Raw genomic sequence first — 26,218 nt, forward strand, 5'->3', positions numbered from 1 at the left:
CACAGCACACGTTATGTATATAAAATATATAAAATTTAAGTTGTCCGACTGCTCCCCGCCAAAAAAAGAAAAAGTAAAAGCTCTGTATGTGAGGCAGGGTCCTTGCCCTGCAGTCTGCTGTGAACAGGCATATTGCTTTCCCTTGACTAACAGGACACACTCACACTTCCTTCTCACTTTGACTTTTCTTGAGGGATGTGTCTGCATGGACTAAGTCCCAGACGCCCCACCCTGGTTTTGTCGTAGGGAAATCTGCTCCACCCCAACAATTGTACCAGCAGTACTTTCTCCAGCAAGGCCGGGCCGGCCTCTGCTGTGGTCCTGACACTCCGGGTAGACACAGCCCCAGCCCCACCCCCACTTTGTGTAAGCACCCCGTGGGCAAGTGACTTCATTTGTCTGTCTTACCCATTCCACATATTACTCAAGAAAATATTTGTTGAATAAATAATTTATCAGGGCTTCTGTGGAAGAATTTTTTGCCTGAGGGAAAAGCGTGACTAAGGAGCCACAGGGTCTAGCCTACTCCTCTTAGATTCTGCCTCTAGATCCTGGTACCGAACTCGAAGCTGATTCCTAGATGCATAATTGGGAACAGTAGGGCCACTTTGGCTTTAGGGATGTAGGTAGAGTAGCACCCGCCCCTGTTCGCCACTCTAGATCAACACGCATTGCTGGTTCAGTCTGGCGCCTTTACCTGTCTTCCCAAACCCAGGAAAGTGCCCCTGGCCCCTTCTTTCTCCTGCTAAGCTATCCTCCCCCTTCTCTGTCTGGTGAACCCATCCCCAGAAGCCTTGGGCAAAGACTTCCCTCTCTTTTCCACCCCACCGAGCTGGAGTTATTTCTCTTTCCGGGCTGCCGGTGAGGGTGGGGACAGTTTGCCTGCAAGGGGGCAGGAAGGGGCCTCTGCGCCCCCAGGCAGGTCTTATCACAATGGACCTTGCTGAACTCATTTCTGTCTCCCCTTTAGTCTGTATTTTTTGTAAGTGTGTGGCCTCTGTCTCTCTCTCTCTCTCACACACACACACACACACACACACACACACACACACACGGCCCCTTCGCTACACGTCAGCATTTTATAATCATTTATTTCGGTTTTATGAGACAGGGTCTCGCGATGCAGTACGGGCTGGCCTTGAACTCGCTATGTAGCCCAGGCTAGCTTCGAACTCGCGGCGATCCTCCTGCCTCAACCTCCCGAGTGCTGGGATTATACCCGGCAGTATTTTAGGATTGCCCCAGTCTCCTAACTCATCTAGCGCTGTAGTTCCGTTGCAGACGCCCTTCCTTAGGGTTGCCCCAGCCCTTTTCCTTCTCCTAAGCCTGATGCTCTTTCGCCGTTGATGATCTCAGCGTTGGAGACCGGCAGAGAGGGGCAGTCAGCACCCTCGGTCACCGTTGGGAAACGGATTCGGAGAAGCAAGGCGGCGGGGGGCGGGGGCGTAACGGGAATTCGGGGCTCCAGGCCAGAAATTTATTGTCTCCTTTTGGGACGCCTGAAAGTGAAATAATTGACTTAGGAGCCCCCAGATCCCAGGGCCCCTAAATCCTGAGGAAGACTGGGATGGGTTCTGGAGGATTACTGCGGCAGGATCTGGCAGTGGGCACTGACCCTTCGGCAGCACAGCGGTCCAGCCGGTCCGCCGCCCTTCTCCGGACAGGGCGCCCAATGGACTGCGGCCTCTTTAAGGCCGAGAGCCCCGCCTCCGCCCGCTGGCCTCCTCCCACCTCCTCGCCGCGGCTCCTTCAGTTCCAGACTTCCCTCGGTGATGAGGTCATCTCCTCGCTGCCCATTGGCTGCGCCTCGCTGTCAGTCACAGGAAGTCGCGCCGCCGTTCTCGCCTCTCTCGGGCTCCTTCCTTCTCCGAACTCCCCTCAGTCTGCCGAACCCGGCCTCGATAAGGACTCTGATTGGCCGACGCCGCTGTCACTCCTCCGGCGGGCGGCACAGGAGGCGGGAGGCGGGTTTGGTGGGAGGGCCCGCAGCTTCCTTGCCCGAGAGGAGCCAGCGGTGTCCGTGTCTGTGGTGGCCCTGGTGGCGGCGAGAGCAACCGTCCTACCCTCCTCACGCCCTCGGCTCCGCTCGCCGCTCCCCGCACGCCCTCCGCTCGCTCAGACTTCTCTCCAGCCTCGCAGACCCTGGCTGGACGCTGAGCCTCGGGAGGAGACGTGAGCAGCTGGCGCCAGAGTGGGGCAGACCGCAGCGCCTGGGCCAGGAGGAGAGCTAAGCGGTGAGTGAGAGTCGGGGCCGGGACCCTTCCCCCACCGCGCCCCGCCCGAGCATCCTTTCGCCGCGCGACCCCGCCGCGCGTGCCCCCGGCCCTCCGCGGCGCCCTCGTGCCCCCCCCCCCCCCCCGCTCGGGGCAGGGGTCTTGCAGTCCGGGGCTCTTTGCTGGGCCGTGCACTTGTGCACCGCCTGGCCGGGTTCTGCTGCGCAGGGTCGGGGGTGCGGAGGTTCCCGCCTTCGCTGCGCCCCGGGTCCCTTTTCACTGCGGCGCTTTTCCGGGGTCTCTGCGAACGCCCAGGATCCAAATGCAATCCTGAGTCTCCTTATGGAAAGAGATAGACCTGGATAGAAAGCCTCGCGACAGCCCGAATGCCATCCGCTTTGCTGGGGCCTTGTGTAGATTTGAAACTTGACAGCAGAGTGTCCAACTCGAAAGTGTCGGGAAGCTTTGATTACATCGCCCCCGCCCCCGTAACCAGAAGAAAGCACTGAGATCTGGAGCTCTGGCGTTTTCCAGACGACTCCCCAACCTGCCATTTGCTACCTGTGTAATCTTCCACTCCAGCTTTCTCAGCTGCAAAACGGGGATAATAATAGTGCCCATCACATAGGGTGATTGGTAAGTGTTGAATGTAAGAGTTAACATAAAATGTTTGACACAGTGTTTGGTACATGGTAAGGGCCCAAGATAGCTTTGCTGTTGTGTAGAGTAGTGTGTATTTAAAGCACTAAGCCCAGCTTGGCTTTGTCAGGATTTCTCTTTTCTCTCTGTTATGTGGTGAAACTGAAGGGCAGTTTGGTGGACAGTTTACTGCTTGCCAGTCTCGGTGTGGATTGAAGTGTGTGTATACAGGTGTGAGAAATAACGTCCCTTAGCTACAGCAGTTAAATTACATCTGGGCTTCATGTGTTTTTACCAAGTTTCAAACCTGTAAGATTTGCGGAATGTCACCAAGTTGCCAATTTTTGAGATATTTCAAGATCTTTTCTAAATGAAGCCAAAGCTTATAATTTAAGCTTGATTTTCAATAAGAAGTTAAACCTGAGTGTTTTACTTTAGAAGACCCCCCCCCCCCATTTTACTGATGCGGTTTTACTGTTGAAAGCAGCTGCCTCCCAGGGGTGAAATGGTACAGCCAGCTGGGCCATGACTGCAGGGTGGGGAATGTTTGGCTAAAAATTAATCTAAGTTTTGCCTAATGTTTGCCTTTTCCATAGCAAATCAAAGGGCTTTATAATAGCCATTTTCTTAGTGAAATGAATTAGAAGCAAACTATTAGTACTTTCTTTAAAAACACATTCAGGGGCCAGGTGTGGTGGTTCAAGCCTGTAACAGGTTCTTGGAAGGCAGAGGCAAGAGGATTGAATGTTGGGGGCCACCTAGCAAGACTCAACCTCAAAAAAAAAAAAAAAGCTGGGCATTTAGCTCAGTGGTAGGCACTTGGTTAGCATTTGTGAGGCTCTGGGTTCGATTTCCATACTGCAAAAAAGAAAAAACAAAGGGAAAGTATGTGCATACATAGACAATCACAAGGAAAAAGTATTTGTAGGTTAGCTCTAGTGTTTTCTTCAGTTCTTTGGCAGTACCGTTAAGAACAGCCTCCCACTTCTGCGGTACTGGTTGTTGAACCCAGGGTTTTTACATGAGTTAGTGTACATGACTAGTACTTTTTAATTAAAAAAATTTTTTTTTGGTACTGGGGATCGAACTTAGGACCTTGTGCTTTGGAGGCAGGCAGCGGCACCACTGAGCTAAATCCCTGGCTGATTTTTTAAATTTTTGAGATAGGTCTTGCTGACTTACTAAATTGCCCAGACTGGGGTTGAATTTGTAATCCTCCTGCTTCAGCTTCCCAAGAGAGCTGGAGTTACAGGTGTGTGCCATCATATTCAGCTAAGAGCTCCTGTTTATTTGGGGGTTTTTTGGTACCGGGGATTGAACTCGGGACCTTGCACTTACTCAGCAGGTGCCAGAACCACTGAGCTAAATCCCCAGCCCTAAGAGCTCCTGTTTAAAAAGGCTTTCCATGCTTGTAACTCCTGCTACTCACAAGGCTGAGGCAGGAGGATTATAAGTTTGTGGCCAGCCATGGCAATTAAATGGGACCCCATCTCAAGATAAAAGAGAGGGCTGAGGATGTATGTAGTTCAGTGCCAAGTTCAACCCTACTACTGCCAAAACCAAAAAGAAAAAGCAAAGCAAAACAAAAAAGACTTCCCAAAGTCACATTCACTAGGGTTTTTTATTTAGAGTTAAAACATAGAGACCAAAGTGTAATATGGATTCCATCATCCAAAAGTATTTATTGTAGACTTTCCATGTTCTTAGTAATCTGCCAAATGCTATGAAGGAGGGATTCAAGAAAGTATTAAAAAGGATCTCAATCCATTAAGGGCAAAATCATGAAGTTTGGGTCACCCAATAGTAATTACTGGTACTTCTTAATAACTTCATTTATTCATTCAGCAAACTTTTGTTCCAGTCCTGAAATGTGCCAGCTGTTTCTCTGAGCTGAGATTATTGAGATACCATCTTTGCTCTCAGGCTCACAGTTTAATGGGAGAGGCAGAAAGTGACATGATTTTGAGAAACTGAAATAAAACGTGGATGCAAACTCAGAGTTGTAAGAGCTTTTCCTTTGGAGGTGTGAAAAAGCTTCACGTAGCCGGGCGTGGTGCACGCTTGTAATCCCAGTACTTGGGAGGCTGAGGCAGGAGGATCACGAGTTTGAGGCCAGCCTGGGCTACAATAGTGAGTGAGTTCAAGGCCAGCCTGCACTACAAAGTGAGACCCTGTCTTAAAAGAAAAAAGAAAAAGGCTTCATAAAGAAGCTGACATCCGAGCTGAGCCTTGCTTGGCTCTGATAAAGAGGATTCCAACCAGAAAAGCTCCTGACAAACCTGACAGCAGTTAGCAGCCCTGGGGAAGAGGAAGGAAACTAATGTTTCTGGATGTCCACTGTGTTCTCCAGGCATTGAGCCAGGCTTCTAATGTATTGCTTAATTCTCACAAGAACCCCGTGAGGTCAGTTTTACCTCTACTTTAAGATAAGGAAACTGAGGTTCAGGTAGTTAAATAAGTTAACCAGCATTACACAGTTAGTGATGGAGCCAGGGCTTGAATCTCTGCTTTAGGAGTGTAGTATGCTCCTTTTCTTTAATAGTGCTTTGTGGAAGTAATTTTTTTGTGTGTGTGATATTGAGGATTGAACCTAGGGCCTTCACATGAGCTGTATCCACCCTACCCCTTGTATTTTTTGAGACAGGGCTTACTATGTATTTCAGTTTGGCCTTGAATTTACTGTGTAGCCCAGGCTGGCCTCAAACTCCCAGTGATCTTACTGCCTCAGCCTTCTGAGTGCTGGGATCATAGGTGTGCACCACCATGGCTGGCTCCAGCTCCCTTTAAAAATTTTTTTGTTTATCTTTTTTATTTTTCTGGTACCCAGGGATTGAAGTTAGAACCTTTCAGTTGCCAGGCAGATGTGGTGCCACTGAGCTAAATCCCTGGCCCCTCTTTTTAAATTTTGAGACAGAGTCTCTCTAAATTGCTAAGTTGCCAGGGCTGGGGTTGAACTTGCCAGCCTCCTGCCTTAGCATCTTGGAGTTCTGGGAATACATGCATGTGCCACCATACCTGGCTTGGAAGTAAATATAAAAGAGATTAGAAAGATCTTTCTGTCCACGTTCTAGTATCATTTTCCTACATCTGTCACAAATTATTTTCTGTGAAATAAAGTTTCATTTTTGATTTAAGAGTCACTAACAGTTACTGTAATAAAGTTTTTCTGTAATGCTATTTTATGCTTATAAATGTGGTGGTACTGAAAGATGTGGCCTGTGGACACATACAATAAAATGAAGGACATTTGATATACATGAATTCTAAACAAAGCATTATACAGAGTTTATTAAACATAGACTTCTCTTGAGACTACAGTTTAAATCTGTGTACCAAAAAACAAATCTGTAGACATATAGCCAATTAATTTATAAATGAAGAATTAGAATTTTGAAATCATATTTAAAAAGATTGCTTTGTTACATTTAGAGAGAATATTATATAGTAAGAGCATATACCAGACTGTAAGCTTCCCAAGGGCAAAGATACTTGTTTTTCTTTTCTTCTCCTTTTTTTCTTAAGTGAGCTTTCTCTGTGCTGGTCTTGAACTAACTCCTGGGTTTAAGTGACTCTCCTGTTCTGCCTTAGCCTCCTGAGGAGCAAGGATTATAGGCCTATGCTGGGCTTTTTTTTCATTCCTGGCTTCAAGAGTTGTTCTCGAGATGTACTAAGTGCTTAGTAAATATTGATTATAAAATGATCATGAACAAATATTTTCTCTTTGTGTATAAAAGTGTATATGCTTGGGATGATAGTTGGAACTGATATAAGGAATATTTTCTTCTTTCCTTCTTTTTTTAATTTACTTTTGTGCTACTAGGCATTGAAACCAGGCCCTCATGCATTCTAGGCAAGTGCTCTACCACTGAAATACATCCCCATTTATTTATTATATTGTGGTACTGGGGATTGAATCCAGGACCTTTGCACTGAGCTATATCTCCAGTCCTTTTTATATTTTTTAAAACTTTGAGACAGAGTCTCAGTAAGTTGCAGAATTGCCCAGGCTGGGCTGGAGCTTGCAGTCCTCCTGCCTCAGCCTTCCGGAGTGCTGAGATTACAAATGGGTGCCATCACGCTGTGCTGGATAAAGAGCTCTCATTTTTTTAATACTTAAAAATACTGCGTGCCTTCCACAGGGTTAGCTAATATGTGGAAATGGACACTGAATTAGGGCCACAGAATTTTGTTTTCCCTAGTGGTGGGGATTGAATCCAAGTCTGTATATGCCAGACTGGTGCTCTACCATCGAACCACACCCCCAACCCACATGAAATGTGAGTACAGTAATGTAGGCCAGTAATGACAGTAAGGGCAAATATTTGATTGTTGTGTGTAAGGAGAGGGTGGGTTCATATTTCTGATACTGAAAAAAATTATGTTAACAGAGGGATAGACAGGCAGTTAACATGAATTATAGAGTCAAACTGGGTTGGAATCTAGGCTCCACTTGGGAGCTGTAGGAGTGACCTTGTGACTGATACTTTGTCCTCTCTCTGTCTCACTAGCTGTAAAATGGGGATAATAAGGTTGCCTACTTTATATTGCTGTGCTGAGGATTAAGCAAATAAAAAGTCCTTGAAACAGTTTTACATGCCCATCATCATTGTGATTATTAGGATCCATGGTTGCTGGCTTTTGGCAGTAACGTACACTGACTGACTGAATGAGGTTGGACTCAGAGGTGAATGTAGAATGATAAGAGTATTCAGAAAGGGACATTTAAATGTCAACTATTGCTACTTCAGCATGTTTTTCCAATTCAGTAATGTAGTGTAGAGAATTTTGATTTCACAAAGCAGAGTGAGCCAGTGGTTTTATTTAGCCCAACTCCATAGTTGAAACAAGACTCAGGGGGACCCTTGCAATCCTGGCTGCTCAGGAGGCTGAGCCAGGAGGATCCCAAGTTGAAGGCCATCTCTTATGATTTGTCTAGATGTCCCACCAAAGCCTCATGCAGTCATAGGTAGGGCTTTTCAGAGGTGGCTGGATCTAGGGTGTGTGTTGCTGGAATCAAGAATATATGATGCTAGGATTGATTCATGGTGTGGTGCTAGGATTAAAGGTGTCCCACCTTGGGTGTGAGTGCTATCCACCCTAAGGTTGGGTGGCCTGGATAGGATATAAGGGATAGAAAGAGGGTTGCTTATTGCTTGCTGCTTTTGCTGCCTTCTGCCTGCCATGAACTATTTTTTCTTCTCTGTGATAACCCTCTGCCATGCCACCCTGCCTTGGACCCCACTGATTAGGGACTGAAACCTCTACAAACTGTGAGCCAAAATAAACCTTTCCTCTTTTAACTTTGGGTGTCAGGTATTTTGTCTCAGGAATGAGAAAAGTAACTAATACACCATCAAAATGAAAAAAAAAAAAAAGCTGGGATATAGCTCATTGCTCCCTGATCCTAATCCTCATTTTGTAAAACAAGCCAAAAGCTGCCTTGATTTCTAAAGATACTAATTCTCTATCAGGTCTGAAGAGAGAAGATAGTTGAGTTCACTGTCACTGAAGGTGTTAAATCAGAAATTGGATGATCTGCCAGTGTGCCTTGTATGGAACTAACTGCTTAAGTTGTTTCTGTTCTGTGGTTCAGTCACTGTCGTTCAACTCTCACTGTGTAAGTTGGTTGGAGACTGAGAAATCAAGTGGTTTGAGGTTCCGTGACAACCTGGCAGCTGAGTCCAGGCTACTTCCTCAACCATTGTTTAAGGTCTGCTCAGATAGCAGTAATAAAAAGTCTGTAGAATCCTTGGAAAGAGTATTGTTCAAATTCCTTTTTTAAAAAATACTGTTTTCCTTTTTTTTTTTTTTTTTTGGTACGGGAGATGGAACTCAGGACCTTGCACTTGCTAGGGCGATGTGGCGCCATTGAGCTACATCCCCCGCCCACCTCAGTTTTACTTTTGTGCTATCTGCTTCATTGGCTCCCCTTTCATTTTTTTTTTTTTGTGGTACTAGAAATTAAATTCTTGGGTGCTCTAGCACTGATCTACATCCCTAGCCCTTTTTATTTATTTTAAGACAGGTCTTGCTAAGTTCCCCAGGCTGGTCTTGAACTTCGCAACCCTCCTGCTTCAGCTTCCCGAGTAGCCAGAATTACAGGTGTGTACCATTGCACTTGGATCCCCACTCATTCTTATGAATACGCATTTAGAAGTTATTGCCCATGTAAATGAGAGGTGGTAATGAATTTGGATAGTTCTTTTTGAAATCTGGAGTGTATCTTAAATTTGTTACTGAATTTGAAGGTGGGTGGGCTATTTACAGGTCTTTGTCTTCTAAAGTTATTAATGGTGCTGGGTGTGGTAGTGCACACTTGTGATCCCAGCCCTTGAGAGGCTGAGGCAGGAGGATTGCTGTTAGAGGCCAGCCTGGGTTACTAGTGAGTTCAAGGCCAACTTGAACTGCATAATGAGACCTTGTCTCAAAAAACAAAAAATTGAAGTACAGTGGATATAATTTGAAAAAATTCTGGACCCCTTAATCTGAGAGAGTATAGCCAAGAAGTTACATGACAATTTGAGGGTGTGAGGGCATCTCAATCCTGATAATCACCAGCTGTGATAGGCTCATTGCTACAACTTATGACTCAGTTTCTTCATCTGTGAAATGGAGTTCATTCTTTTTTTTTTTTGGTACTGGGGATCGAACTTGGGACCTTGCGCTTGTGAGGCAGGCGGCAGAACCACTGAGCTAAATCCCTGGCCCTGGAGTTCATTCTTACAACATGAGGTTGTTGGAAGGATATGGAGAAAGGTAAAGGGAAGTGCCTGGCATCTGCTTTATGATACATGTTGTGATCACTCCCTTAAATCTCACCCCCATTCTGTGAAATAAATGGTAGCACCATTTTGTAGATGAATGACAGGCTTGGAGAGGAACTACTTTAGGAAGATCACAGTTAAGACTTGAACCCGTATCTGTCTGAATTAAATGATCTGACTCCCTAAAACAGTGTGTTTGAGGTGCCTACATTTTTGCCTGTAGTAAATGTCTCTTCCTATTCCAAGTCTTTAGCATAGTAAAAATCCGTAACAGGGAGAATTCCTTGTGGTAATAATCAAGGTATTATAGCTCTTAAAATATTCTTTGAAATACCTCTTATATGTATTTTGTTGCCGTTCTTAAAATGAAAACTATAATTCGTGACCTCATGTGTTGTTAAGTTGTTCAATAAGTACTACCAAATAAGGGTGTACTGTAATGTCCAAATTTTTAGAATTTTTTTTGTTATTGTTTTAGTATCCTTTTAACTGTAGATATTTTAAGTAATGTCAGGGTCTCTTAATCATGGTTAATTTGTGCATATTTTCACTACCACAACATTTACAGGAACTCAGAAAGCTGTCTTCTTTTTTTTTTTTTTTTTTTTTTTTGGTACCAGGGATTGAACTCGGGTCCTTGCACTTGCGCAGCAGGCAGCAAAACCACTGAGCTAAATCCCTGGCCCAGAAAATTGTCTTCTTGTTGTACTTGAGGGTATACTGCATTGCCTTTTGGTGTCAGAATGGTTTTATTGTGGTTGAAACTTTGGCTTTCTTTTTAAGTGTGTATGTGTGTTGCTGAGGCTCAAACCCAGGGCCTTGCATAGGTTGGATAAGTGCTCTTTCACTGAAATACTTGCTCAGCCTTGGCTTTTTTGTTGATTTTATGCTTACTAATATGATTGATATATTTAAATTAGTTTTCTTTTTTTTTTTTTTGGTACTGGGGATCATACTCGGGTCCTTGCGCTTGCAAGGCAGGCGGCGGAACCACTAAGCTAAATCCCTGGCCCTAAATTAGTTTTCTTTTTACATTGCTGAGGAATGAACCCAGAGCTTTCACACTGAGCTACATCTCCAGCCCTTTTTTAAAAAAACTGTTTTGAGACAGGGTCTCATTAAGTTTCTAAATTATCCAGGTGAGGCTTGAACCTCTGATCCTCCTGCTTCAGCCTCCTAGAGTTCTGAGACTAATGGTGTGTGCCATCATGCCTGCCTTTTTTTTTTCCTCAGTGCTGGGGATAAAATGCAAACACTGTCCCCACCAAGCTACATCCATAGCCCACTGAAGTAGTCTTTTTGAGTTTGCTATATGCACTTGTCTATTTTGAGGTAGGGAAAGAGAATTTAGAAATTATAAGGGTTATTTTCTTTCCTACCCCTTGTATCAGTGAAAATCACTTTTTCTGAGCTAAAGCTTCTGTTTCTGACCCTTTTAATCTTCTAAATGGCTTTTTTTTTTTTTTTTGATACCAGGGATCGAGCTCCGGTCCTTGCCCTTGCGCAGCAGTCGGCAAGACCACTGAGCCAAATCCCCGGCCCAGAATAAGAACTGTTGCTGTTTCTTTTTTTTTTTTTTTGGTAGCGGAGATCGAACTCGGGACCTTGCGCTTGAGAGGCAGGGGCTGGAACCACTGAGCTAAATCCCCAGCCCCCTTTTAGTCTTTAAATCTGACACTCCAGGTTTATTTCCTAAGGTCATGACGTTGATGGCAATGACATGTCATTTTATCCTCTTTTATAAATTCAGTGAACTATTTTACATTGTCTTCTTGCTATTTCCTTTCTGTTCATACTTTTTTACGGGGAGGTGGTGAGGGTGGTCTGGAGTGCAATAGGGAACCAAGAACATGATGAAATCATACATTAGTGGTTGAAAATGAAATAAATTTAGATTTTCTTTACCCAGAACTTGTCCATAGGATGGTATGGTTTATTTTTGTAGTATTCATTATGAATCTTTGTATACATTGAGTCAGATAATTATTTAATCATTTTCTTAAATTAGCCTTTGTAGCATGATCGAGCCCCCCCTTTCCTGAGAGCCGATTCTGAAGGTGAATGTAGCAAATCAGTATGAATGAAAAGTGGACACGATTTGTACAATTTGGACAAGCTATTCATGACATTTTATTTTCAACATAACCCATTGGGTGCCTAAATAAAACTGAGTTAATTATAGTGTAACCTTGTGTTCTATTTGGAGAGTGTTAAGGGATTTTTGAATACTCTCCAAAATTCACCTTCATCATGTGAGCTTAGAAAACTTAGAAAGCTCTTTCTAGAGCAGGGATTCTCAAAACTTTTCCTTTGTAGTGCTTTCTGCCTACCTCTTCTGGGCACTTACTTGTTTTGTTTCTTAAAAGCATAGTTTGTTTCCCCACAATGGAAATAGTAGGAGAAATAGTAGTTGAAGATACAGTGATCCATTTTGGGTTGAATGGCTGTTTTCCATCCTGGCTGTACCATTCACTGGCACTGTGATCTTGGGCAAGAGTATTCATCTTTTAAAATCTCTATTTCCTGGTGAGATAGGTTTGAGAACTAAACAAAGTTACATGTAAAGCATTTAACACACAGTAGTCCTTCAGTACATGTTAATTATTCATAGCAGCCAGAAAATTTCTTTTGTAGCATGAGCTGTAATTACAATTGTGCTTTTAAAATTTTTTTTTGCTTTACTAGGGATTGAACCCCAGGGGCTTGAGCATGCTAGGCAGGTACTGTTATGCTGAGCTATATCCCCAGCCCTTATGTTTTTTTTTTTTTCATAATCTTTGTGAAGCCAGGGACCATGTATATCTTTTTTACTTCTGTATTCCCAGTATCCAGCATATTGCCTGGCATAGCATGTAGCAGGTGCTCAATAAATACTTGATGAATGGGGCTGGTGATTTAGCTCAGTGGTTCCGCCCCGCCTGCCTCACAAGAGCAAGGTCCCAAGTTTGATCCCTGATACCAAACAACAACAACAAACAAACAAAACTTGACGAATGAATGAAACCCCTTCTCCTGCTCAAAGGGCAGTGCTCTGAACATACCTCCTTTGACCTGTATTCCCTTAAACATAGTGGGTTGAAACTTTACCAACTTGTTACTTGAACTTTGGTCTATAAAAGATTGGAGCTAGATAAAGTTGAGGGCAATGAACAGATGAATAGCATAACCAGAAAGAGAACAATACACTATTCAAAATAAATTATAAGATCCTAGTACTGTAGCTTCCTTCCTCCCTCTCCTCCTTTTCTTTCACTCAGGGCCTTTGCACTGAACTGCCCTTGTTTTATTTTGAGACAGGGTTTCACTAAGTTGCTCAGGCTTGGCTTCAGTTTACCATCTCTTGCCTCAGTCTCTCAGAGTACTGGGATTACAGGCATGTGCCACTACACTTGGCTTTCTGGATTTTCTTTCTTTTTTTTTCTTGAGTTAGGGTTTTGCTATGTAGCCTAGGCTGGCCTTAAACTTGTGGCAGTTCTCCTGCCTCAGCTTCTTGAGTGCTGGAATTACAGGGACGTGCCACCACGCCCACTTTCTCTGGCAAGTCTGACCTCTATTCTGTTATCTAGTCCCAGATTCTACCAAAACCATTTTCATTGTGGTCACCACTGACTTGCATGTTGTTGAGCTAATTTTTCCAAAGTTTAGTGAAACAATAACTCGTTTTCTGTTACTAAGGCAAGAAACTTGTCTTTCTTACTTCATGGAATCTAGTTACAGTGGTGCCTTGCTTCACGAATTTAATTCTTTCCATGATTCTGGTCGCAAACTGAATTGGATGAGAATTGAATCAAATTCAGTGGTTAGGTTCAGTGTTGAAGTTATGGCAAAATTTGATTCAGTTCTTGTCCAGTTTGGTTTGCGACCAGAATCGTGGAAAGAATTAAGTTCGTGAACTGAGGTACCACTTGTATCTGCAAATCCTGTTCTGTTTTCAGAATATGTCTATAATCTCATCACTCCTTAACATCTCCACCATAATTACCCTTGTTTAAATTATCTGTTTAGTTTCCTGTGGCTGATGTAACAAATAACTATATACTTGGTGTTTTATAACAACATTTATTTTCTTAGGCATGCAAAATCGGTTTCTCTGGGCTAAACTTAGTGTCACTGGAGCTATATTCTTTCAGAAGCTTTAGAGGAGAGTCTGCTTACCTTTCACAGCTTCTGTTAGCTACTGGCATTCCTTGGTTTGTGGTATCATCACTTCAACCTTCAAATTGCTGTCAGTCTATTTCTCCATTTTTGTCAAATCTCTGACTCCCTCCTCTCTTATAGGGCCATGTGATTGCATTTAGGGCCTGTCTGGATAATCCAGGCTAATCTCCCCATGTCGCATCCTTAACTTATTTACATCTGCAAGGATCTCCCTCTCCTTCTAAAAGTTTTCTTTATAGGATGATAGTCACAGGTGCCTGGTCCCCCTCAGGGGTGTTTTCAGTTTACTGTAGTCTGCTCACTGGCCCCCAGAGATTATTCTTTGCCCTACATGTGAAGTACAGTACAGTCATCCAATTCCACAGTCCCCGAAAGTACAAACCCATTGCAGCGTCAACTCAAGTCTAAGATCTCATTTTAAGTATCAGCTCCAGATCGTAAATTCTCTTCATGTAAATCATGTGTTATCTGTTCCCAGAATACAATGTTGTGGGGCATGGTATAGGCATAGTATAGCAGTTATAGACATTCCCATTTCAGAAGAGAAAAAATGCAAGGAATGAATGGGTCACTGGCCTAAGTGATGTCAAAATCCAGCAGGGAAATTGTTATTAGATTTCAAAGCCTGGAAGTCTCTGTGGCTTGAGACTGTCCTCTGGGCCTGTGTCTGTGGCCTCTGCTCTCAGATTACCCTTCCTTTCTTCATGTTTGCAGTTGAATAGGTTTTTCTACTCCAGTAGTTAAAAATTGTGATAATAAACATACAACATGAACTTTACTGTAGTAACCATTTTAAGTGTATTGTTTCATATCAGTACATTCATATCATTGTGCAGCCATTACCGCCAGCCATCCCAGGAACTCTTTACAAGACTGAAACTGAATACTCATAACCAGTAACTCCCTATTCTCACCTTCCCCAAGCTCCTGACACCCATCCTTCTATTTTCTGCCTCCAATTTTGGTTACTCTAAGCACCTCATGTTAATGGCTTATTTCACTTAGTGCCATATATCAGAATTTTCTTCCTTTTTATGGCTTGAAGAGTAGTTGTATTAATCCTGTGTAGAATTTCTGTATCTAATGGCTTTTGATGGGGCGGAGTGGGGGCATTGCTGGGGATCAAACCCAGAGACTTATATCATTCTAGGTAAGCACTCTACCACTGAGCTTAACCCCAATGCTGCCTTTCTTTATTTCATTCTCTGTCTTTTAGGGCCAAGCTGTCAGGGTTTCTGCTGATAAAGCATTCTCAGAAACCTTGTGACTCTCCTGTGTGTATCTCAGCAATTCTTGTCATTAGACAAGATTGTCCTCTGTAGCGCCTTCCTGGATAATCTCATCTCTAGTCCTAGATTCTGCTTAGGGTTGGTTGAGGGGATAATCACATGCCTAATACAGTACCTTCAGCACTAGCAAAGGTTGTCCAGCCACACCCTTGGTGTTTCTCTCCACATCATGCTTTCTTAGGAGCCTAATTTTAGCATCTTTTGTGATCTAGATAAACAGAATTTCCTAAATCATCAACTTTCTTTGATCACTTTATTTTTCCTCTTGCATTTTACTGCAAGCACCAATAAGCATTGAAGATTATACCTTCAGTATGTTGCTTGGAAATCTCATCAGAACGTATGAATTTATTGCTTTAAAATTCTACTTTTTGGGGCCAGGGATTTAGCTCAGTGGTTTCGCCACCTGCTGCACAAGCGCAAGAACCCGAGTTCGATGCCTGGTACCAAAACAACAATAACAACAACAACAAAAAGAAAACCCAAACCAAATAAACAAAAAATCAACAATGAAACAAAAATGTTTTGCTTTCTATACAACTGTAGGTACAATTCAGTTATGTTTTCTGCCACTATTTAACAAAGATTATTTTTCCTTCATCTTCAGTTAACATGTTTCTCATGTCTTTCTAAGTCTCTCAGAAGTACCTTTAGCATTCATAATTTTACCAGCATTCTGCTTATTAAGATATGTGTATTCTCTAAAACAAGGTGAGTTTTCTCTGCTGTGCAGCTTACTTTCTGCCTTTTTTAAACAGGCTTCTAAAAATTCTTCCAGCCTTTCTCTTTTTCAATTTTAAAGCCACTTTCTCATTTTCAAGTGTTTGTTATGGCAGCATTTTACTTCCAGATATCAAAATTGGTACCAGTCAGTGCTCAGCCAGAATTTGTTGCCAGGGTTTGACCATGGGGCTGTCTAGCAAGTCCGACCTGGATGGGTGGGGCTGGGAAAAAGGACTGGCTGGAACTCTCACCAGGAGCTGAAGTTGATATCCGTAGTTGGATTTCCTTGGGGAAACTCATTTCTGCTCTTATGGCCTTGAATGAATTGACACAGGCTCACCCAGATTACTTAGGCCAATCTCTTTTACTTAACGTCAACCGATTATGAACATTAATAACATCTATAAAATACCTTCACAAGATGCTTCCATTAATGTTTGATTGAATAACAGAACTATTACTTAGCCCAGCTGACACAAACTGACCACACCATCATTATCACCTGCCTGAATTATTGCAGTCACTTCCTTTGAATTGGATTCCTTGCTTTTGCACCTGCTTGCTTTCTTCTCTTTTTTCTTTTCCACTTCAAACACATTTTCTGTTCATTAAAGGCCAGATTACCACTATATGGTTTGGTGCTCAGTAAAGAAAAATTTATTCAAATAAAAATCCTTTGCAAGGAAGCCCATCTGTGAGGGTTTACACTTTGTCAAGGTTCACTTTCTTTGAGTTTGTTTAAAATTTGTCTGAGTTCCTGGATGGCACAAGGGTAGGTGTCCTTACGAGGTCCCTCTTTGTCCTTACCTTTTAGGATACGAACAGCTCTAGCAAAATCATTTAACCACCTGCTTGCTCGCAAAGCAGCATCAATGATTTTGAGTTCTAGAACTGGATCATAGCCATTAGATGTGTTCGTCCCTTTTACACAATTCCCAGGCATCTGTATCTGGCTTGTTGAAGTATGTCACTCAGCAGAACATCAAACTCCTCATCTGTCTCCTGTGACCCTTGGGAATAGCAGTGAGCTGAGTGCACAGTGACAGCAGGGCCGGGGGCCAGGGCACGGCTCAGGAGGCTTCAGGGATGGGCACAGGCAGCTGCTGCTACCACAAGGTAGCAGAGAGCAGCCCTTAGCGCGATGGCGATGATGGCACACTAGCTGAGGCTGGAGAAAAAACTGGACTTGATTTTTTATGATCTGTTCTCTATATAGGAGCCAGAGTAACTTCCTGATCTCTACCACACCCTTTCTTGCTTACTCTGCTGCTACCCGACTGGTTTCCTTGCCATGTGTGGGTCTATCAGGTCTTTGTGCTTGTTGTACATCTACCTGACATATTGTCTGTGAATCTTTACGTGATTTCTGCCCTCGCTTTTTTCAGGTCTGTTTATCAGAGAAATCACCATATATAAAAAAAGCAATACTGGTGGGCATGGCGGTGCATATCTCATCCCAGCATTTGGGAGGCTGAGGCAGGAGAATTACTTGAGCTGGGAGTTTGAGAACAGCCTGGACAAAATAGCAAGACCCTCTTAAAAAAATAGGATGTCTGGGCTGGGGATTTAGCTCAGTGGTTCCGGTGCCTGCCTCGCAAGCGTAAGATCCCGAGTTCGATCCCCGGTACAAAAAAAAAGAAAAAAGGATGTCAATACCTCTGGTATATTTACTGTTTTTTTTTTTTTTTTTTTTGGTATTGGGGATTAAACTCAGGACCTTGGGCTTTCAAGATAGGTGCGGTACCACTGAGCTAAATCCCTGGCATATATTTACTTATTTTTGCTCACTCTTTATATACATATAAAAGTCTCAGAATTCCTGACCATATCTCTGTGTAAAATCCCTGACACTTCCAGTTTCCCTTATCCTGCTTCACTTGTTTCCACAGTACTTCACCACCACTTAATGTTTGTTGTCTCTGCTCCCACAGATGATAGTTTCTAAAGGGTGGAGATTTTTTTTTGAGAGTGACGGTTGCACGAGAGTGTACAGTTACAAAACTCATTGAAACTGTACACTTAAAATGTGTGTATTTTATTGTGTGTAGATTATCCTTGTAGTTGATTTAAAAATACTGTGCAGATCATCTTAAATTTAGATTCCAAATTTAAGAAACACTATGCAGTTTAACACCCTGGACTACCTGAAGGATATTTGTGTGGCAAATGTGGTTGAGGTTAGCCGGTGTCTAACAGCTAATCTACATCTCCCAAAATGTGCAGACTAAAAAGTGCCTGGCCCATAATGGGTCATCACATTTTTTGCAGTGAGTGAATGGCAAAGTAAGGTGCTTTCTTACACTTGCATTCTTTCTTCCTTTTGCAGCTCTCTAACTTGGGTCACTTTAACGGAGTTAATTTGTTTGCTTTCTCCTGGCAGTAGTCCCTTGTGGGATCATTCATTCATTCATTCATTCAGATAGTTACCAAGTATCTACCATGTGTATTTACTCTGCCTAAATAAAATACTTGGTAACTGTGAGGAATTACACAATGTCAGTTGATTATATGTATGAGGTTTACATTTGATTTTTAAAAGCAAATGCTGGGTAAGCTGGTCTTAGAATCTGTTTCAGCTACCATTTGTCTTGAGCATTTACACTCCTATCTGTGGAAAAAACCTTAACGATAGACTGTACATAATACCTTCTCAGATGAGAGGAAGCAAAAGCATTTCAGAACATCATTCTTCTGTAGTATAGAAATGGCAGGTTTCTTTTTTTCCTTTCTTTTAGAGTCTATGAGGGATGAGTAGACCGACTTAATTCAGTCAGAACCAAACTGCATCTTGGTATGTATGGTAGGTAAGCTATAGCTCAGGGATGGCAAACCTTTTAGAGCTTTCAGTGATGCAAACAGCCTGCTATGGCACATGTGGCATAGGTTTGCCATCTCTGCTGTAGCTGTATGCTGGCTTCATCAAGTTTGGTTATGGCTAATGTAGACTTTTATAGGTTACCGAGCAGAATTATTATTTGCTTGTTTTTTTCCAACCAGAACTTTTTTTTTTTTTTGGTACCTGGGATCGAACTCAGTTCCTTCCACTTTTGAGGCAGGTGGCGGAACCACTGAGCTAAATCCCCGGCCTCCAACCAGAACTTTTAAAAGGATTAGTTACCATTTTGTATTGATAATTGTTGCTTTTTAAAAATTTGGTCAGGTTGCCTTGCATTCTTCGAACAACTTTTTTCCTCTCACTATACAAATTGTCCTTGGTTGTTTTAAAGTTAGCTTGAGGCTAAACTCCTTTAGAAAACAACTCTCCTTGATTGATGTGAATGAGTCATCCAGTTACAAATAGGATTTTCACATTTACCTCCATATTATACCCGCTATCTTTATTTTACCTATGTTTCTTTCCCCAAAAACCTTTTTCTTGTTACTACTGTAGCATCATTAGGGTAGTAGCTACACCAAATAGATATTATTTTCTTTCTCATGTATCTGATACATCTGAGCCAGGCATGGGAATGCATATCTGTAATTCCAGCACTCTGGGAGGCTGAGGCAGGAGGTTTGCAATTTCAAACCCAGTCTGAGCAATTTAGCGAGACACTGTCTTAAAATAAGGGCTGAGGATTTAGTCCAGTGCAAGGGCCCTGTGTTCAATCTGCAGTACCAATGTATATATAATGATATATGTTTGTGTGTGTGTGTGTGTGTGTGTGTGTATGTATCTCTATGTATATATGTGTGTGTGTGTGTATATATATCTGTACCAAGCAGGTTTAATAAAATCAGGAAGGTGGATGGCATATCCTAGTGGGCAGCTGAATAGCATGTTCATAGTCCATAATGGATACAAAATGAAATACTTGACCTGGGATTTGGCTCAGTGGTTCTGCCTCTTGCTTTGCAAGCGCAAGGTCCTGAGTTCGATCTCTGGTACCAAAATGACATGCTTGAGGTAACTGTGGACCTAGGTCTTCTCTCTTGCATTTTTGCTTGGCACATTTCCTTGAAAAGGAAGCCAGGGAGATTAAGAGCTGCTTCTATCTGATAACAGCCCAGAAACTTAAGAGGAGGCAGTTCCCACGGCAGCAATCTGAGTCCGGTAAGAGCTTAATGAACTAACTGCCTTTTACCTCTGCAAGTAGTCAGTTTGTCTCTGTTCTGACACATCAGAGGAACTGAGTGGAGAAATTTAGCAGGAATAGGAACAAGGGAAAGAAGTGGGCATTGGAATTTGTATGTGTGTAATTTAGGTAGTTTAATTAGATCTATTTGTCCTTATGACAGATTTCTCTGATTAGAACTGTTTCTGCTTATGCCCAAGCTAGATAAGTATCATACTGAAGAAAGAGGACAGTTTGTCTTTCATCATTTACTATTTCAAATACCTGTTATTTTTGATGGGTTCAAAATCCTGTTTAGTTATTTTTACTATCGAAGATTAAATATAGCTTCATTTTATATTCCCACCAACAGTGTACATGGGCTCCAATTTCTCCAACTTAAATCTGGAAGCATCTGAATGATGGAATTGATTTTAAATAATTTTTTTGCTGTCCTTTTTTTCCCTTTTTTTTTTTGTTTTTTTGTTTTTTTGTTTTTTTGAGACAGGGTCTCATTACATAGTTCGGGCCAGCCTTGAACTCACTGTGCAGCTCAAGCTGGCCTTGAACTCATGGTGATCCGCATGCCTCAGCCTCCTGAGTGCTGAGAGTACAATCTTGCACCACCACACCTGGCTAATAATTTTTTTTCTCCAGTACCGGGGATCAAACTCAGAACTTTGTGCCTGCAAGGCAGGTGTGGTGCCATTGAGCTAAATTCCCATCTCTGGCTAATAATTTTGTTTAAAAGAAGAGATAATTTTATTTCAAAAGTTGAAATAGTTGGACCGGAGATTTAGTTCAGTGGTGCTGTGTCTACCTGGCAAGCACAAGGTCCTGAGTTTGATCCCTGGTTCCACCAAAAAAAAAAAAAAGGTTGACTTTGTTTCCATTTTTTTCTTTTCTCATAATTTTTCCTTTTCCCTTCGCCTCCCACTTCCCCTTTGGACCTTTTCTTCCTATTTCAAATTATCAATTCATTTTAATTGTTTTTAATACTTATTTAGGGAAGGGTGGAAGGGGTGAAAGGTGCACAAGTAATGGGGAAAAAATAAGAACCAAGATACATCATGTACAGGTACCAGCACCCAATGATAAGTGTAAAGGTATTGTATACCTAAAATGTACCAATAAAAGAATTTAAGCGGAAAAAAAAATTGAAATAGTTGAATAATAATTAGCCCCAGTGTGGAGTGTGTAGTATGTTTGTATTATTTGAGACAGGGTATTGCTCTGTTGCCTAGGGTGGCATCAAACTCAACCTCTCCAGCCTCAGCCTCTTGAGTGGCTGGGATTATGGTGTGCACCACTGTTCCTGGTTAGGAGTGATTAAATATGCCACGTTGTGTATGATTACTCATTGGTCATAGAAATGAAACGAAATGGAGGAATGCAGGTTTAATGCCTGTTGCAGTGACAGCTGGGTGTTTTTGTGTGTGTGGTAAAGGTGGGTGGGTGGGGCTCTGGGGATGCAGCCAGGGCCTCTTTTATAATAGGCAAACACTACAGCTGAGTTACAAGGCCCCACTCTCTCTCTCAGCGTGGTAGTTTTGCCAAGTTGTGTTGGGCTCAGCTAGTGAGGAGACTTGCTTTAAAGAGATAACCTGCTGATTGATGGAGAAACTAAATAATCTTTAATAGATTCCTGACTTTGAGGACAAGACTAGTTGTGTCCCTGTTCTTAGCAAATGTGGGACCAGGTTTATATCATGGCTAGTCTTGAGAGAAAGAACATTTTGCCATTTTGCCTACGTAGGGGGTTTGGTTCTAACCAGAATTTCTGTAATTTAAATCTTTGTTTAAATATTTTATTTAATGGAAAGTGAATGAGACATTGAAGCTACTTAGTAATTATGTGACTGTGAGATCATGTAAACTCTTCCTTGGTCATTGTCTTCATCAGTACAATGGAGATATACTTATCTTGTAGGGATCTTGTCAATTTTAACTGAAACACTATGTATGTAAAGCTTATGCATGTACACTACCTGTTGATACTCTTCCCCTGCTATGGTTTGGATGTTGTTTGTCCCCCAAGGGTTCATGTGAAAGGCTTGGTTCCTATTGTGGCAATGTTTAGAGCTGGTGGAACCTTTAAGATGTAGGTAGGGTCTAATACAAGGGGATTAAATGCTGTTCTTGGAGGGCATTATTTTAGTTTCCAGGGGACTGCAGTGATGTCTTGTAAGAGTGAATTGTTACGAAGTAAGGCCACCCCATGTGTGTAGCCTCTTCTGCATGTGACTGTTTCCTTGCCACTTGTTTGCATATTGTGATGTAACCAGGGAACTCTTACAAGTGGTGGAACAGATAGAGTTGCCCAGTCTTGGACTTTGGGCCTCTAAAACTGTGAAGTAAATAAACCTCTTTTTGTAAGTACCTAGCTTTTACGTATTTTGTAATATTAATAGAAAACGGACTAATACATCCTTGTCCTCCCATTTTGTTTTTCAAATATCTTGAAAAGAATCTCTTTGAGTGTAACTAACATTTAGTCCTTTATTAAGGACTTGCCCCAGGGATTGACAATGAAATTTATTTTCCTTTCTCTATCATTTGCAAATGCTATTAGAAATTTATTCTTGTCTGAGGCCTTAGACTGAGAAAAACTTTTTAAAATATGAGATTATATAAGTTTACTTTAGGCAGCTTCTGAGATCTGGCAAATTTGGACCAGAAAATTAGAGTTGCTTTTATAGTCTCACCTGGAACATAGTTGGCAGTAGCAAGAAAGTTTATGCAATCACATTCCTTATCAGGTATTCAGTAAGGTTTATTGTCTCCTAAAACCCTTGAGGAAGTCCCGCACCATGGACTACGAGATGAATAAATGAACATTAGACTGACTTTGCAATTGGAGAATGAGAAGAATGCTAACCTCAAGGCATATGGACTTGTTTCAGCTTCCCAGAAACCTCCTCAGAGGTCATGACCCATTGGTCGTGTGCTTTAAACACACACACACACACACACACACACACACACACACACACAATATGAAGCGTGAGTTAAGTCTAGCTAGTTAAAAGATTTTAGGTTGGTCATGGAATGCAGAGATGATTTTCACTGGCTAAAATCACTTTTGGTGTTCTAATTTTATTCATCTAAAATTCTTCATTTCTGTCTGTGTCTCTGTCTGTGTCTGTGTTTCTGTCTGTCTCTCTTTCTCTCTCTCTTTCTGTCTCTCTCTACTGGGAATTGAACCCAGGGTCTTGTGCACCCTGCTCAGGTGCTGTGTCACTGAGCTACGTCCTTAGCCCATGCACTTAAAAAAATTCTCTTTCATCCATTCTCTTCAGAATAGCAAGAATTGGGGCTGGGGATTTAGCTCAGTGGTGCCGCACTTACATCACAAGCATAAAGTCCTGAGTTTGATCCCTGGTACTGGGGTTAGGAGAGAATAGCATGAATCTTCCTAAAAGTGTAAATGGAGCCAGCATGGAGGCTCACACTTGTAATCCCAGCTGCTGGGGAGGCTGAGATAGAAAGATTGCAAGTTCAAGGGCATCTTGGGCAATAAAGTGAGACCCTGTCTCAAAAAGTGAAACAGGGCTGGGAATATAGCTCAGGGTTAGAGTGTCGCAGGGTTTGGTGTCTAGTACCACACACACCCTAACTGGAATCGGATCACTTCTCTGCCGAAAGCCTTCCCCTCCAGTGGTTTTTCCATTGTATTTAGAGTAACATTCAGATTTCCTCCCTTACGTGACTTACATTAAAGGTACATGCACACTGTGTCTTTGTCGATCTCCTCACCTCCTCTGGCTTCCCCACTTTCTTTCTCATTTGGCTCTGCTGTCACTCCTTGCTCTTCAGTTCTTTCAGTTTTCCTTATTATCATATAGAAAAAGTGGACACTTAAAAAATACTTTCAAAATTCCTTTTTTGTTTTCTTTATAACTTGGAGAAGTTTGTAATTTTCTACTTGATAGGTTGGTTACTTTTGTCTTCTTATACTCTTAAAATATAAATCCTGTGAGACTAGATACCATGTTTTATCTTTTTTGTCTAGGACATACCAGCACATGGTGTGTATTTAAAAATATTTATTGAGCGAATGATAATTTGCTAATTTGTGATTTATAGAAAAATGGATTCTTCACAAAGGAGCAGGTATTTACTTACTCATTTTATAATCTGTAAGATGACAAAAGTCAGATAAAAAAGAAGTGATTTGTTTTTTTGCAGTTGAACTTCAAAAATTTTAACTTAAGTGGTTGCCTCATTCATGACAATAGATTGCCTACTTGATTTTATGCGGGAGAATTTAGTTTATCATCCTATCCTTAGCATTTGTATTGGTGCCTGGGATGTGGTAGTTGTTTGTGCTCAGTAAATATGTATTCAGTGAGGAATAAGTGTTAGAACTGGCATATGTCTTAAACCTTTTACTCTCATAGATTATGGAGCTCATTTGTCCCAAGAGTCACTTTGTTCTTTGTTTTTTAAGTCACCAGATCATGATGTTCATAAAATTAGATTTTAATTTTTACTTTGTTGTGGGAAATTTCAAGTGCATATAAAAATAAGGAGAATAATGTAATTACCCGGTACCAAGGACATACCACCCAGCTTTAACAGTTATTGACACATGGCCAGTCTTATTTAACTTTACTTCCCCCTTCCTCTTCTGTATTTTAAAACAAATCCCAGACATTATACCATATCATCTGTAAGTACTTTGGAAAGATATAATCAATTTAAAAACTAGTTAACTCTTGGAAAAACTTGATAAAAAAATTCCATTTGTCTCTCTGAATCTAAGAGCACTTGGCTGCTGGTGAATTTCCATGTGTTAAGCCGCTCCCAAGGCTTGACTCACTATTGAAAGCACATACTCCATTGTAATTGCTGAGATAGCAGCAGTTTGCTAGAATAGGCTATGGTGGTTAAATATCTTTCTTTTGAGTGGAGAGAGGGTATCAATAAGCAAAAACTCCTGTCAAAGATAAGTTTTTCCTTTTGGAGATGTATACAGATAAATGATGTTTTTTGACATTGTCCATGATAGATCTTCTAAGATTATCTAGAAAATGACAATGAAATGTGGTTTATGGATTAATAAATTCCTGTAATACTTTGTAGGTGCATTCCCAAGAGTCACAATTTGTTGGGGAGAGGGAAAGCAAGAATCAGAGAAGCCAGACATTCAGCTAGAAAGACTCCTAAGCCTTGAGAGGCAGAAAGTTTAGAACTTGGGAAAAAGTTACATGGCATTGGTAGTAGTTATGTTTTGTCTTATTTTCGAAGTTAAATTTGTAACATAGAAGTCTGTAAATGAAATTTTCTTTAGGAAGGGGAATAAAGGCATCATCTTTTTTTTTTTCTGGTACCAGGGATTGAACTCTGGACCTTGTACTTGCTTGCAAGGCAGTGTGATGCCACTGTGCTAAATCTCCAGACCAAGGCACCATCGTTTTTCAGCAGATACCATATATGTGCTGCCAAAGTGGGCACTTTTTTTTGGTACCGGGGATCGAACTCAGGACCTTGTGCTTTCAAGGCAGGCAGTGGCACCACTGAGGTAAATCCCTGGCCCTTCAGCAGATATTGTTAAGGATTAAATATGACCTTGTAAAATTTACACATTGCTTCTCAGTGAATGGCTGGACTAGACTTGTGCTTTGTTGCGATCCAGTTTATTTCAGAAGAAATTAAAGAAGACAGAAGTGAGCATAATCACTTTTAGTTTTTTTTTATTTTAAAACAACTATATAGAAGAATGAGATCCTGATTTTTTTTTTGGTACCGGGGATCGAACTTGGGTCCTTGTGCTTGCACAGCAGGCGGCAAACCCACTGAGCTAAATCCCCGGCCCACTTTTTTTTAAATTTTTTTTTTTTTTTGGTACCGGGGATCGAACTCGGGTCCTTGTACTTGCGCAGCAGGCGGCGAAACCACTGAGCTAAATCCCCGGCCCGAGATCTTGACTTTTAAGGGGCCACAGATCCTAGCCCTGCTAGAACCGCAGCATTACTTTCTTTTTATTCTAAATTAGCACATGAGTTTTCTGCACTTAAGATTGATAGGAGATGGTGGATGTGGTGATCTCAAGTCTTGGCAGTCCACTCTTTTATTCCGTCTTCTGTACTCTCATAACTCTTAGTTAATTCCTCCATCACAGCACTTAGCACACAATGTTTACAATAGGGATTTTGTCTTAATCATCTATGTACCATTAGCATCTAGCACATGGTCACTTGGAAAATATTTGTTGATGCATCATAATCCCTTTCCAATGCTGAGATGGTATGATTTTGCTGTTTCTCTAGTGGCCTTGACCCAGAACGCAGTAATAGTGGTAGTCCTTTGTAGATTCCTTTCTGTATTTTTCCTCTTTCTAGATACTGTTTGTTCTCAGGCTGTGGATCATTCTA

The 26,218-nt window shown here is 41.9% G+C and overlaps 1 protein-coding gene across 3 annotated transcripts in view; it reads left to right on the top strand.

Annotated features, from left to right (window-relative positions):
- The first annotated feature begins 1,980 nt into the window (after positions 1-1,980).
- Mrtfa (myocardin related transcription factor A) overlaps positions 1,981-26,218 on the top strand; it is a 199,486-nt gene continuing 175,248 nt past the window's right edge. For 2 of the 3 annotated variants that reach the window (XM_021258949.2, XM_021258948.2), the window contains exon 1: positions 1,990-2,234. The gene's annotated coding sequence lies outside the window, so the exon portion shown is untranslated. Of the gene's footprint in view, positions 2,235-26,218 lie in introns of all 3 variants that reach the window. The other variant, XM_021258947.2, reaches the window with a different exon arrangement.

This window comes from Heterocephalus glaber, unplaced genomic scaffold, assembly GCF_053883595.1.
Source record: "Heterocephalus glaber isolate CG9 unplaced genomic scaffold, H.glaber_assembly_v1.0 deba00001444, whole genome shotgun sequence".
Lineage (NCBI taxonomy): Eukaryota > Metazoa > Chordata > Mammalia > Rodentia > Bathyergidae > Heterocephalus > Heterocephalus glaber.